The sequence below is a fragment of the Corythoichthys intestinalis genome, chromosome 22 (assembly GCF_030265065.1).
Source record: "Corythoichthys intestinalis isolate RoL2023-P3 chromosome 22, ASM3026506v1, whole genome shotgun sequence".
Taxonomy (NCBI): Eukaryota; Metazoa; Chordata; class Actinopteri; order Syngnathiformes; family Syngnathidae; genus Corythoichthys; species Corythoichthys intestinalis.
Genome location: NC_080416.1, coordinates 32,733,430 through 32,746,497, shown reverse-complemented (window position 1 = coordinate 32,746,497; position 13,068 = coordinate 32,733,430).

Genomic DNA, 13,068 nt, shown 5'->3' with positions numbered 1-13,068 from the left:
TAGGGATACAAAATCTAACGTGGCGGCCTTTTTAGGTTTAAAATTCTTGTAAATAAATGCTTAAATCGCAGAATTTCGAACATAAAACAGGTTGTTTTTTTCTGCAGGTTAGTGAAAACGAAGTTGTGAATATCGTAATTAACATTTGTGTTGTCGGCACTGAATCTGGTCACGTGATCTATTGACAAGCCAAATTTCTTAAGGGAATGTACCAGGAGAGCTACAATTCCAGCAGCTGACTCGTCTGCATTCTCTATGAAGACCAGCATTTTGTTGGTGAGCCCAGACTCTGGACTGAAGTACTGGACAGCAAGGGGAAGCATCTTCCTGCTCAATGTATTCGAGGCATCGGTCTGTATGGAGAATGGGATGGGTGACGTTAAAATCTTGAGCACATCACCCACTGCCTTTGGACCCGGGACTAACTGATTAATATAAAAAATATGGACTTATGGGTTGGATTTCATATATGGGTTTCGGGTTACACTTTGACGAAATGGTGAGCCAAAAATATGGGCCCCTTGGCATTATTTTGCTTAGGGCCCCCAAATAGCCTGGGCTGGCCCTGCTCTTAAAAACTAAATTAAAACATCTTCCACTTCAAATGAATTGGACGTCTAGTACCGTCAGTAGCAGTTCATACAAATTTTCCGCCTCATTTAATGTGATTAGTGCGTCACCTCATTAGCAGAAAAACTTTCAATTTCATCAGACGATCATAGGCGGAGTTTGACTTTTGTGGCGGGGGTGGGGCAAAACATGTTGATGACTCTGAAACACGGTGTCGGCGATAAAATTAACGTACAACATATGCTCGGTTAGCCTATGCATGTAAATACACGCATCCCAGATATGTGTGTGTGGTTGTGTGTGGTCATGTGTTTTTCTTTGGAGAAGTAGACGCCGCTTTTTGCGTTCGTCGGAGATATCCAATTTATTGCTAAGTTTTCCCACTTACACCCTTGTGAAACGAATCCTCACCGTGGCTAGTTTGAAAATGGCAGCAGTTAAAACATGTGACGGCATCCTTTTTGACTCTATATTCCAGCCAGGAAAATTTATAATCATACATTGAAAATAAGCGTTTATTGTTTCCCATCATTTTTTAGGGGAATTCAAATTCAGGCTGCTGAGGACAGCTATGCTTTTGGCCAAGGACGTCGTCCATTGAATATGGTACGCCCGGTTGTGGCTCTGTTGTACAATTAGCATCTTTACTGGGACAAACTGAAACTCCGCTCACCATTTTGGCGGTGCTTTCCGGTGTTTCATGGTCCACATCTTCAATCCTTGGTTCTCGCTCAGTTGTTGTTGTCGCTTTTGAAAGCTTAGGTCAGGTGGTTTTGGCTAAGCAAAGCAAATGACCGTCTCTAAGGTGCTAGTCATATGATCTGTTAGAAAATTAATTTTGACAATAGAAATATATATTTTTTGTTCGTTTCATTCATTTTTGTTGGTGGTTTTATTGCATTACAATTTTTATCAACAACATTTTACCGGCAAGGTCTTAATTTTAAATTCTTGTATAGGAAAAGTCAAATGTATGCAATGATATTTTCGGCCACCAGGGGCGGGGGTGTCTATGCCCCTCGGCCCACCCTTAATCTCCGTTTATGCAGACGATGCGTTGAAAGTCCGAAAGTATTTGGGGATTAGCACCCCAAAATGTTCTCTTTAATATCTTGATTCAATTGACGGTCACCTAATTCACAGATTTGGTCATCCCGTCCTCTCTTGTCTTTCTCTTTCGCGTGCTAATCCCGTACGCGGTCGCTGCCGAGGCGTGAGAAGGAAAGGGTCGTCCACCGTGCAGGGATTACATCTGCAAGGGCAACGCTAATCCCCTTTAATTTGGTTGGAGGCGTCAAAATCACCACAGCGCTCGTACTTTAATGTTAAATGCAACTGAATTTAAAAGTGGATCATTAAAAAAAATCAAAGGTTGTTGTAACGTATTCACATTTATAACATTTAACCCTTTATTTAAATTCACGCTTGAGAGTGTTAAAACAGATCTTAGATTATTTTTAAAGCCCCAAATTTTGCTGTTTTTAACATTTCATTAATTTACACATTATTTATTTGGTATATTAATAAATACAAATGTTAAAATAATAGAATAATTGTTAAAGAAAGCTATACATAAATTCATTTATATAGCCCTTTACAAAACCTTGAGAGGTCCTCAAAGTGCTTCACCACAAAAATATAGTACATCACAAATAAAAAGGGAGGAAAGTACAATACAATACAATTGAGAAAAAAAAATGCATTGAAAGTCATGACATTAAATAAAGCAAAAAATAACAGATGAAAACCGAACCCATTAGAAGGGACTTAATTTTATAAAGTCATAAAAATATGAAAATAGTATGTAAATATTAAATATTTAAAATATTAATTAAAATATAGTAACATAATATCGTAAAACTTAATAAATAAAGGTCATTCACTTTATTATTTTTTGCATAAAGTTAAAATGTAAAAAAAAAAATTATGAAATTATTTAAAATATACTCCAACAACTAATATTGACATTTTCTCAATGGATACATTTAATTGAATATTACGATCAAAATAAAATAATATTACTTAATATATAATCTTTTAAAATACTTTGATAGGTTATCAAATGTAATTACATTTCATTTCTCATTACAATTTTATTATTTATCAATTTGTTAATTTATTTATATAACTGTTACACAATGTTAGATAATACTCAATTTTTCCCAGAAACTGATTGCAATTACAAATGCTTTGGTCGTAATAGCTTCATTTATTTTGCTTGCAATGAAAAAAACACAAAAGATTGATTGATTGATTGATTGATTGATTTTATTTCGAGCAATAACAACAAAAAACAAAAAACAACAAGTATGGAAAAAATAAAATACAATAAAAAATTAAACAGTCATGATGAATGTAACAAAAATTATAACAATACATACACGTGTAGCTCGAAAAGGAGTGGGAAGAAGCCGAGCTTTTTGAGTCCCACCCCCATTTCACTCCAAAAATTCCATAGGAATGCAGTCACTTCCCTACAACAGCTGTACTAATCATAATGACTACATTGATAATAATAATAATAATAATAATAGTTGCAGTAATCATAATAACACCAATATATATATATATATATATATATATATATATATATATATATATATATATATATATATATATATATATATATATATATATATATATATATGTACATATATATACACATACACACATATACATACACATCACTAATAATACATGAGTAACTATTACATATGTACAAAATATTATCCATAAAACATGTAATATTTCTGCATACACCCAAGACTATTAAAGACCTCTTTCTGTATATCGTGACCAGACCTGATGTTTATACAGCAATTTGAATTTCTGAATACTTTGACATTGCTTATAATGTAATCCCAAACTGTTACAGAGTTTTACCCCACATACAGACACGCAGAATCCTTTAAGAGTAGTACGAAATTTTGGTTGTGAAAAGTTGGCAAATCTTCTCAAATTATGAGATTGCTGTTGCACTGTAAAAAGACATTGTAGATTGAGGGGCAATAACTTATGAAATGCTTTAAATAAAAATATTGATGTGTTGTATTTCACAAGATCATTAAATTTCAACAGTTTTGATTGAGTAAATAAATCATGAGTGTGATCTAAAAAACCCACTTTATGTATAATCCGAATTGCTCGCTTCTGTAATGTAATTAATGGATATAATGCACTTTGGTAAGTGTTCCCCCATACTTCGACACAATATGAAAAGTATGGGAGTACCAAAGTGCAGTATAAAATCCGAAGTGCATTTAAATCAAGGTATTGTTTTGCTTTATTTATGATTGACAGGCATTTGGAGATTTTGTTTTTCGTGTATCTGATATGGGGTCTCCATGACAGCTTGTTATCAATTATAACGCCGAGAAATTTAGCTTCATTTACATTTTCAATTGGTAGACCTTCAATTATTATTTTCAACTCAGAATTAGCTATTTGATTACCAAATAACATTGCCTTTGTTTTCTTAATATTTAGGGATAATTTATTTATATCCATCCACTTCTTTATGGCTTTTAGTTCCTTATTAACAGTAGTTACTAGCTCGCTGTAATTATCACTACTATAGAATATGTTGGTGTCGTCAGCAAATAAGATAAGTTTTAATGCACTGGATACGTGGAAGATATCATTCATATACACAATGAAAAGTTTTGGTCCCAACACAGACCCTTGAGGGACACCACAGCTAATGTGAAGTGTGCCAGATATGTTCTCGTCCATCTTAACATATTGTACCCTTTCTGATAAATAGCTTTTCACCCAGTCCCCAGCCACACCTCTAATTCCATATTTTTCCAACTTATTTAGTAGAATTGAATGATTTATTGTATCAAACGCCTTTTTAAGGTCAATAAAAACACCGATGGCATGTTTTTTCTTGTCTATAGCAGTCGTGATTTCTTCAAATGCATCAATTATTGCCATTGATGTCGTTCTATTGGCTCTGAAACCATATTGTCCTTCATGTATTATCTGATGTTTGTCAAGAAACTTTTCAAGTCTGGAATTGAAGAGTTTCTCCAAAATTTTTGAAAACTGGGGCAGCAGAGAAATTGGTCTGTAATTGGAAAAACAATGCTTGTCATCATCTTTGAATAATGGGATTACTTTGGCAATTTTCATCTTTGCCGGAAAACAACCAGATTGAAATGATAAATTGAATATGTATGTTAGGGGTTTTGCAATGTTTAAAATAACTCTTTTAACCAAATTCATATTGATATCATGGCAGTCAGTAGAAATCTTACTTTTACATTTAAGTACAGTGTTTATCACTTCCTGTTCATTTGTTGCTGATAGAAAAATAGAGCATGGATTATGCGTAATATTTGAGAAGTGTTTGTCAGAACCTGGGTCAGGAATATCAGCAGCCAAATTTGGGCCAACATTTACAAAAAAGAGAATGGAAATAAAAAAAAAAAAAGTCCTTATCATTTTACACAAAAAAAATGGGCCGGACAAAAGTATTGGCACGCTTCGAAACATCACGTGATGCTTCTCTAATTTGTGTAATTAACAGCACCTGTTACTTACCCGTGGCACATAACAGGTGGTGGCAATAACTAAATCACACTTGCAGCCAGTTAATATGGATTAAAGTTGACTCAACCTCTGTCCTGTGTCCTTGTGTGTACCACATTGAGCATGGAGAAAAGAAAGAAGACCAAAGAACTGTCTGAGGACTTGAGATCAAAATTGTGAGGAAGCATGGGCAATCTCAAGGCTACAAGTCCATCTCCAAAGACCTGAATGTTCCTGTGTCTACCGTGCACAGTGTAAAAAAAAAAGGTGTAAAGCCCATGGCACTGTGACTAACCTCCCTAGATGTGGACGGAAAAGAAAAATTGACGAGAGATTGGTGGATAAGAAACCTTGACTATCATCGAAACAAGTTCAAGCTGTCCTGCAGTCTGAGGGTAAAACTGTGTCAACCCGAACTATCCGTCGGGGTCCTAATGAAAAGGGACTTTATGGTAGGATACCCAGGAAGACCCCACTTCTGAGCCAGAGACATAAAAAGCCAGGCTTGAGTTTGCAAAACTTACCTGAGAAAGCCAAAAACGTTTTGGAAGAATTTTCTCTGGTCAGATGAGACAAAAGTAGAGCTTGTTGGGAAAATGCATCAACATAGAGTTTACAGGAAAAAAAAAAAACGAGGCCTTCAAAGAAAAGAACACGGTCCCCACAGTCAAACATGATGGAGGTTCCCTGATGTTTTGGGGTTGCTTTGCTTCCTCTGGCACTGGACTGCTTGACCGTGTGCATGGCATTATGAAGTCTGAAGACTACCAACAAATTTTTCAGCATAATGTAGGGTCCAGTGTGAAAAAGCTGGGTCACCCTCGAAGGTCATGGGTCTTCCTGCAGGACAATGACCAAAACACACTTCAAAAAGCACTAGAAAATGGTTTGGGAGAAAGCACTGGAGACTTCTTAAGTGGCCAGCGATGAGTCCAGACTTGAATCCCATAATAATCATTTGGCGAGATCTGAAAATGGCAGTTTGGTGAAAGCATCCTTCAAATCTCAGAGACCTGGAGAAATTGGCCAAAGATGAATGGTCTTAAATTCCAGCAGAGCATTGTAAGAAACTCACTGATGGATACCGGAAGCTGTTGTTTGCAGTATTTTGTCCTAATACTTTTGTCTGGCCCATTTTTGGAGTTTTATATGAAATGGTAATGATTTTTTTCCAGTCTCTTTTGTGTTGTTGTTGTTTTTTATTTTTTATTTTTTTTATTTTATTTTTTTTATATTAAGCAAAATAAATGAAGATATTACTACCAAAGCATTTGTAATTGCAACCATTTTCTGGGAGAAATCGAGCATTAGCTGACAGAATTGCATGGGTGCCAATACTTTTGTCCAGTAGTGTATGAAAATAATATTTAAAAAAAATATTATAATTATGTAGTATTTTAAAATAATCGTGATTCATATAATAAAGATGCGTTTTTAAATTTTCCAAAAAGTCAAGTTGTATAAAGGTTAATTCTTTAGTGTACCACTAGAGTGAGCCAGCGTACCAGCAACAGCGGCAATAACGACATTCATGAATAGGGCAAGTAAAGTTTTCATACTAATCAGCTGAGAAATTGCTTATTTTTTCTAACTTTTGATTTCTATCCTGTTTCAAATAAAAACTCGATGGAAATTTGAATAGCTCATCATTATATAGTCACAATTTAAATCTCTGCCAGCCACTCCCAGAAAAAAAAAAAAAAAAAATTGCCGGAACTCCCTGATTTTTTTTTATTTTTTAAAATGCAGATAAAACTGTTTTAGGCACAGTTATACCTATAACACAGACAAACAATTTTTTCATTCAAAATTGTATTTTTTCAATGATTTGCAAGATAAAAGTTAACAAAAACAGCAGTAACCCCAACCTCCATCTACTAATTTCCCCCCTCCACATTTCCTCACATCTAAATGCAAAACCTCAATTTTAACTACGTACTTAAAATCAAACTTCGCGCTCTCAGTCCATCGCAGATTTTTTTTTAAATTAAAAAATAACTAAATAAATGCAGTTTTTCATAGAGCTGTCCCGAGCCGATCACGTAGTGTCTCACTCCCGCTTCCTGCCGCCTTTCTTGGTCAGGCAGTGCAGTGGAATTGCATATTAAAGTTAACGATGATTGACAAACGTTAAGGTTTGATCTTGCCAGAGATGCTTGGGAGTCGAAACTTATAAGTGCCGCATGCGTCAATCATTGCTTGACTTGTTAAACAGTTGCTGTGAGACTCATTGTGTGCATAGTGTTATGAAAAAGTATCTGAACCTCTTGGAATTTCTCACATTTCTGCATAAAATCCCCATCAAATGTGATCTGCTCTTTGTCAAAATCACACAGATAAAAAAAAAAACCAGTACCTGCTTTAACTAAAAACACCTAAACATTTATAGGTTTGCATATTTTAATGAGGAACGCATGCAGACAATGACAGAAGGGGGAAAAATAAGTAATGGAACCCTCTGCTTAAGAAGACTTAAAGAGCAATTGAAACCAATTTTTACCAAACAATTTAAGTCAGGTGTGTGCCCAATCAATGATGAGTGGTTTAAAGCCGCCCTGCCCACTATAAAACACTCACCTTGTAAGAATTGTCTTGACGAGAAGCATTGTCTAATGTGCATCATGACTCGGTAAAAAAAGCTGTCTGAAGACCTGCCATCAAGGATTGTTGATTTGTATAAAGCTGGGAAAGGATACAAAACCATCTCTAAAAGTCTGGATGTTCATCAATCAACAGTCAAAAAAGTTATCTACAAATGGAGAGAGTTTGGCACTGTTGCTTCTCTCCCAACGAGTGGCCGTCCACCAAAGATGACGCCAAGACAGAGTTCAGCGCAGAATACTCAGAGAGGTTACTCAGAGAGGTAAAAAAGAACCCTAGAGTGTCTGCTAAAGACTTACAGAAATCACTGGCACAGTCCAATATCTCTGTGCGCACAGAAACTATATGTAAAACTGTGGCCAAGAATGGTGTTCATTGGAGGACTCCACGGAGGAAGCCACTGCTGTCTAAAAAAAACATTGTTTCCCATTTAATGTTCGCAAAAAGGCACTTGGACACTCCATACATGTATTGGCAAAGTATCTTGTGGACCATGAAACCAAAGTTCAATTGTTTGGGAGTAACACACAACATCATGTGTGGAGGTAAAATGGAACAGCTCACCAACATGAACACTTCATCCCCACCGCAAAGCATGGTTGAGGGAGCATCATGATTTGAGGCTGTGTTGCTGCCTCAGGGCCTGGACAACTTGAAGTCAAAAGTTTATCAGGATGTTTTTCAGGAAAACCTGATGCCGTCTGTCAGACAGTTGAAGCTAACAGAGGATGGATGCTGCAACAAGACAATGATCCAAAACACAGAAGTAAATCAACTTCAGAATGGTTTCAGAAGAAGAAAATGCACTTTCTGGAGTGGCCAAGTCAAAGTCGAGACTTGAACCCCATTGAGATGCTGTGGATGACCTAAAGACAGCGATTCGTGTCAGACATCCCAGGAATTTGACTGAACTACAGCAGTTTTGTAGAGATGAATGGGCCAAGATGAGTCCTGATCGATGTGCCAGACTGATCTGCAGCAACAGGGAGTGTCTGGTTGAAGTTTTTGCTGCCAAATGGGAGGCCATAAAAATGTGATATTTAATGTGATGGTTCACTTACTTATTTTCCCTTCTGTCATCGTTTGCATGCTATCCTCATTAAAATATGAAATCCTATAAATGTTTGGTTTTAAAGCAGACACTGTTTTTTCATCTGTGTGATTTTGACAGAAGATCACATTTGATGATTTTATGCAGAAATGTGAGAAATTCCAAAAGGTGCAAATACTTTTTCAACCTCCTGTAGAACTAAACTACCCACCATGCAGTGCGATTAATAATAGAGTCACATGATGTTATGTTGAAGGAAGTTCAGTCTATATTGCGCGACTGGCGCGGATGAAACCAAAAGTGTTTATTAAAGAAGTCAGCGTGATTACAACACCTCGTCTGCTTATTAAAACGATAAGATAGACAACACAAGTATGTCAGCCAAATGAACGGACAACTGAGTCCAACACAGTTTGCTTTGCAGTGCGTATGCGCGTATCGACGCGACTCGTCAGACTCAGTTAACTGTAGCAGCTGGGGAATTTCCGTGCCATCTGTGGAATAAATAAATAATAATTATCAGTGGAAACTGATGACGCTACTTAATCACTTTATTATACTTGTTGTTGACATTTGTGTATGTAAACCTGACTTTTAACATAGGGTTTTGACAGTTGCCGTCATATTTTCGGGATCAAAGCATCGTATACCGGAACAGCGTTCCGACCCCGGATCATATACTGGAACGGCGTTCCGGCCCACTTTCACCCTTGGTCTAAATAGATTGGACATCTATCGCCGTCAATGACATCCAAAGAGTTAACAGCAATTGAATCACAGTGGTTATCACAGGTTTGTTCATCCCAGGAACTCGTGACCTTTCTGACCCAGTAGGCAGATGAATAATTCATCATTGGCGGATTTCAAAGGTCACCAACTTGAAACGTTTTATCCGAGCCGAGCCGAAACAAGAGTACGCCTGCCCTGGAGCCACAAAACATTGCAGAGTATTGGTATTATGATTGTACACTGCGCAGATTATGCGCATGCGTGTACCGGGGTGGGAAAAAAGTTTTACTGTCAACATATCAGAAGCCAATAAAAACATCTGAATTGAAAGGTGAAAATATGTTTACGTGTGAAGGTGAGCAGCATGAGAAATTCTAGCTTGAAAAAAATGGTAGTCATTTTTGTGCATTATATGGTGCTAAATGTCACATTTTAATGTGATAAGTTTCACATTATAATGGGTTTGCATAGGGACGATAAGGACAAAGTGACACAACCAGACACTGCAACGATGCAGGATAACGACACATAAAATTATCACACATTTTGAAAATGTGACAATGTATTGCACATTTTCGTCTCGTTCTCATCTCGTTAGACAAAACCTGGCATGTTTTAGTCCCCCAAAACACATTTTAGGCTTGTTATCTATGGAGGACCAGGAGTGCAAAAATTAAATACTGTAAATAATACACAATTAAATAAATTATTAAATGTGAAATTAAAATGCTTCTATTTCAATATTTATTTATTTCAATATGTATTTCAACATTTATTTATTTTTTACAATATATATTTATTTCAACATTTATTTATTTAATAAAATAATGTATTTATTTAAATAAATAAATGTTAAAGTAAATAAATAAAAATGGAAATAAATGTTGAAATAATTCAATATGAATTGAAATAAATGAAAGTGAAATAAATAAATAACAACTATCAATTTTACAAGATTAATTTTTGTTACAAGTCACTTCCAGTTCATTTTGAGTCACTTCTGATTCATTTGGGGACATTCTTGTGTCACTTCCTCTTCAGCAACCCAAAATCAAAGGAAGTGACCCACAAATGCCCCAAAACCAGTGTTGTTTTCGTCAACAATAATGAAAATATTTTGGCAATGAACCCTTTTTTTTGAGGATGACGAGGCAATAATGGAGGACCAGTAGAGCAAAAATTTAATAATACACAATTAAATAAATTATCAAATTTGTCATTAAATGCTTCTTTTTCAATATTTCTTTATTTCAGTATTTATTTATTATTTCCATTTTTATTTATCTATTTCAATTTTTACCTACCGTAATTTTCGGACTATAAGGCGCTACTTTTTTCCTTCATTTTGAATCCTGCGGCTTATAGTCCAGTACGCCTTATTTGTTGACTTAGTTGGTTAATAGGTAACACTTTATTTGACAGCGGCGCCATAAGGCTGACACTAACAATAACATAACATTAACACTACACTATCATGGGCATTACTCAATGCTTATGTCATTAAGTGTCATCTGGCAAATTATGTCACAAACTATGTCCATCTTTTACTACTATTCAAAAGTGAGATAATTTGCCAGATAAGACTAAATGACATCTGCATTCATTAATGCTCATGACAGTGTCATGTCATAATTATGATTGTCTAATAACAGTCTTATGATACCATTGTCAAATCAAGTGTTACCACATACCACAGCTAGCAATTGATGAAAAAACTGGAACAATAATGAAGAAATAATTTACAGAGAATATGAATTTTATGTTATTTACATCTGTAGTGCTGCAATGCATGCTAGGAGGCATGTTGGACGACAACAGCGTTGACAGCAGGTGGCAGCAGAGATTGACTATCTCCCCCAAGGGAGCAGTGATGGCCAGATGAAGCTCCTTGAAGCAACGAAGCTTTGCAGCCAATTGGTTGAAAGCTTCATGGTGGTTCATTTAGTCTTATAACAGTCGTATGATGCCGCTGTCAACTAAGGTGTTACCGGTTAATATCTTTTGGTGTAAATATCCCATAATACAGTGAGGACAGCTGCGGCTTATAGTCCAGTGCGGCTTATCTATGAACAAATGCAGTTTTCGTGCCAGATTTGGTGGGTGGCGGCTTATAGTCAGGTGCGTCTTATAGTGTGAAAATTACGGTATACTGTATATTTACATTTTTATTTATTTATTGCAACATTTATTCATTTATTTATTTATTTTTATTTATTGATTTCACTTTTATTCAATAAATAAATGTTGACAACATTGATTTATTTATTGAAATAAATAAATATATAAATGAATAATTATTTATTTATTTCAACATTTATTTATTCCAATCTATGTTTATTTCGACATTTATTTATTTATTGCAACATTTATTCATTTATTTATTTATTTGTATTTATTTATTTCACTTTATTTCAATAAATAAATGTTGACAACATTTATTTATTTATTGAAATAAATAAATATAAATAAATATATAAATGAATAAATGTTGCTATAAATAAATAAATGTTGAAATAAACATAGATTGGAATAAATAAATATATAAATGAATAATTATTTATTTATTTCAACATTTATTTATTCCAATCTATGTTTATTTCGACATTTATTTATTTATTGCAACATTTATTCATTTATTTATTTATTTGTATTTATTTATTTCACTTTATTTCAATAAATAAATGTTGACAACATTTATTTATTTATTGAAATAAATAAATATAAATAAATATATAAATGAATAAATGTTGCTATAAATAAATAAATGTTGAAATAAACATAGATTGGAATAAATAAATGTTGAAATAAATAAATAAAAATGGAAGTAAATATTGAAATGATTATAAATGTTGAAATAATTTTAAATTGAAATAAATAAATAAATAAATAAAAAGTGAAATACATAAATGCAAATTGAAATTAATAAATATTGAAATAAATAAATATAAATCAAAATATATAAATAAAAATTGAAATAAATACATGAATATTGAAATGGAAGCATTTTAATGACGCATTTGATAATTCAATTGTGTATTTTCTTATTTAATTTTTGCTCTCCTGGTCCTCCATAGTTATCGTCTCGTCATAGTCCTGAAAAAAGGGTTCATTGCCGAAATATTTTCATTATCGTTGACGAAAACAACAATGCTTTTGGGGCATTTATGGGTAACTTCCTTTTGATCTTGGGTTACTGAAAAGGAACTGAAACAAGAATGTCTCCAAATGAATCGGAAGTGACTCAAAATGAACTGGAAGTTACTAGAAAATGCCCACAAAAGACTGGCTGTTGGTGCTAGACACCCAATCCAGCCAAAATGAATTGGATGACTCGCGCTGTCAATGACAGCCAGTGAGCTTACGTAGACACTATTCAAATGGCAGATTTTGGTGGCAAACTGTTACTTTTTTTTTTTTTTTTTTTTGTAACAGTGACAACTTTTTAGAATGATATATCGATTCTTGGCGGGGGCAAATTGATAAACCAAAGTATCGCGATATATAACCTATTTGATATACGACATTGTCACACTCCTAGTCAGAGCCATAATCATAATCATAATCATAAGCATAATCATGTGATG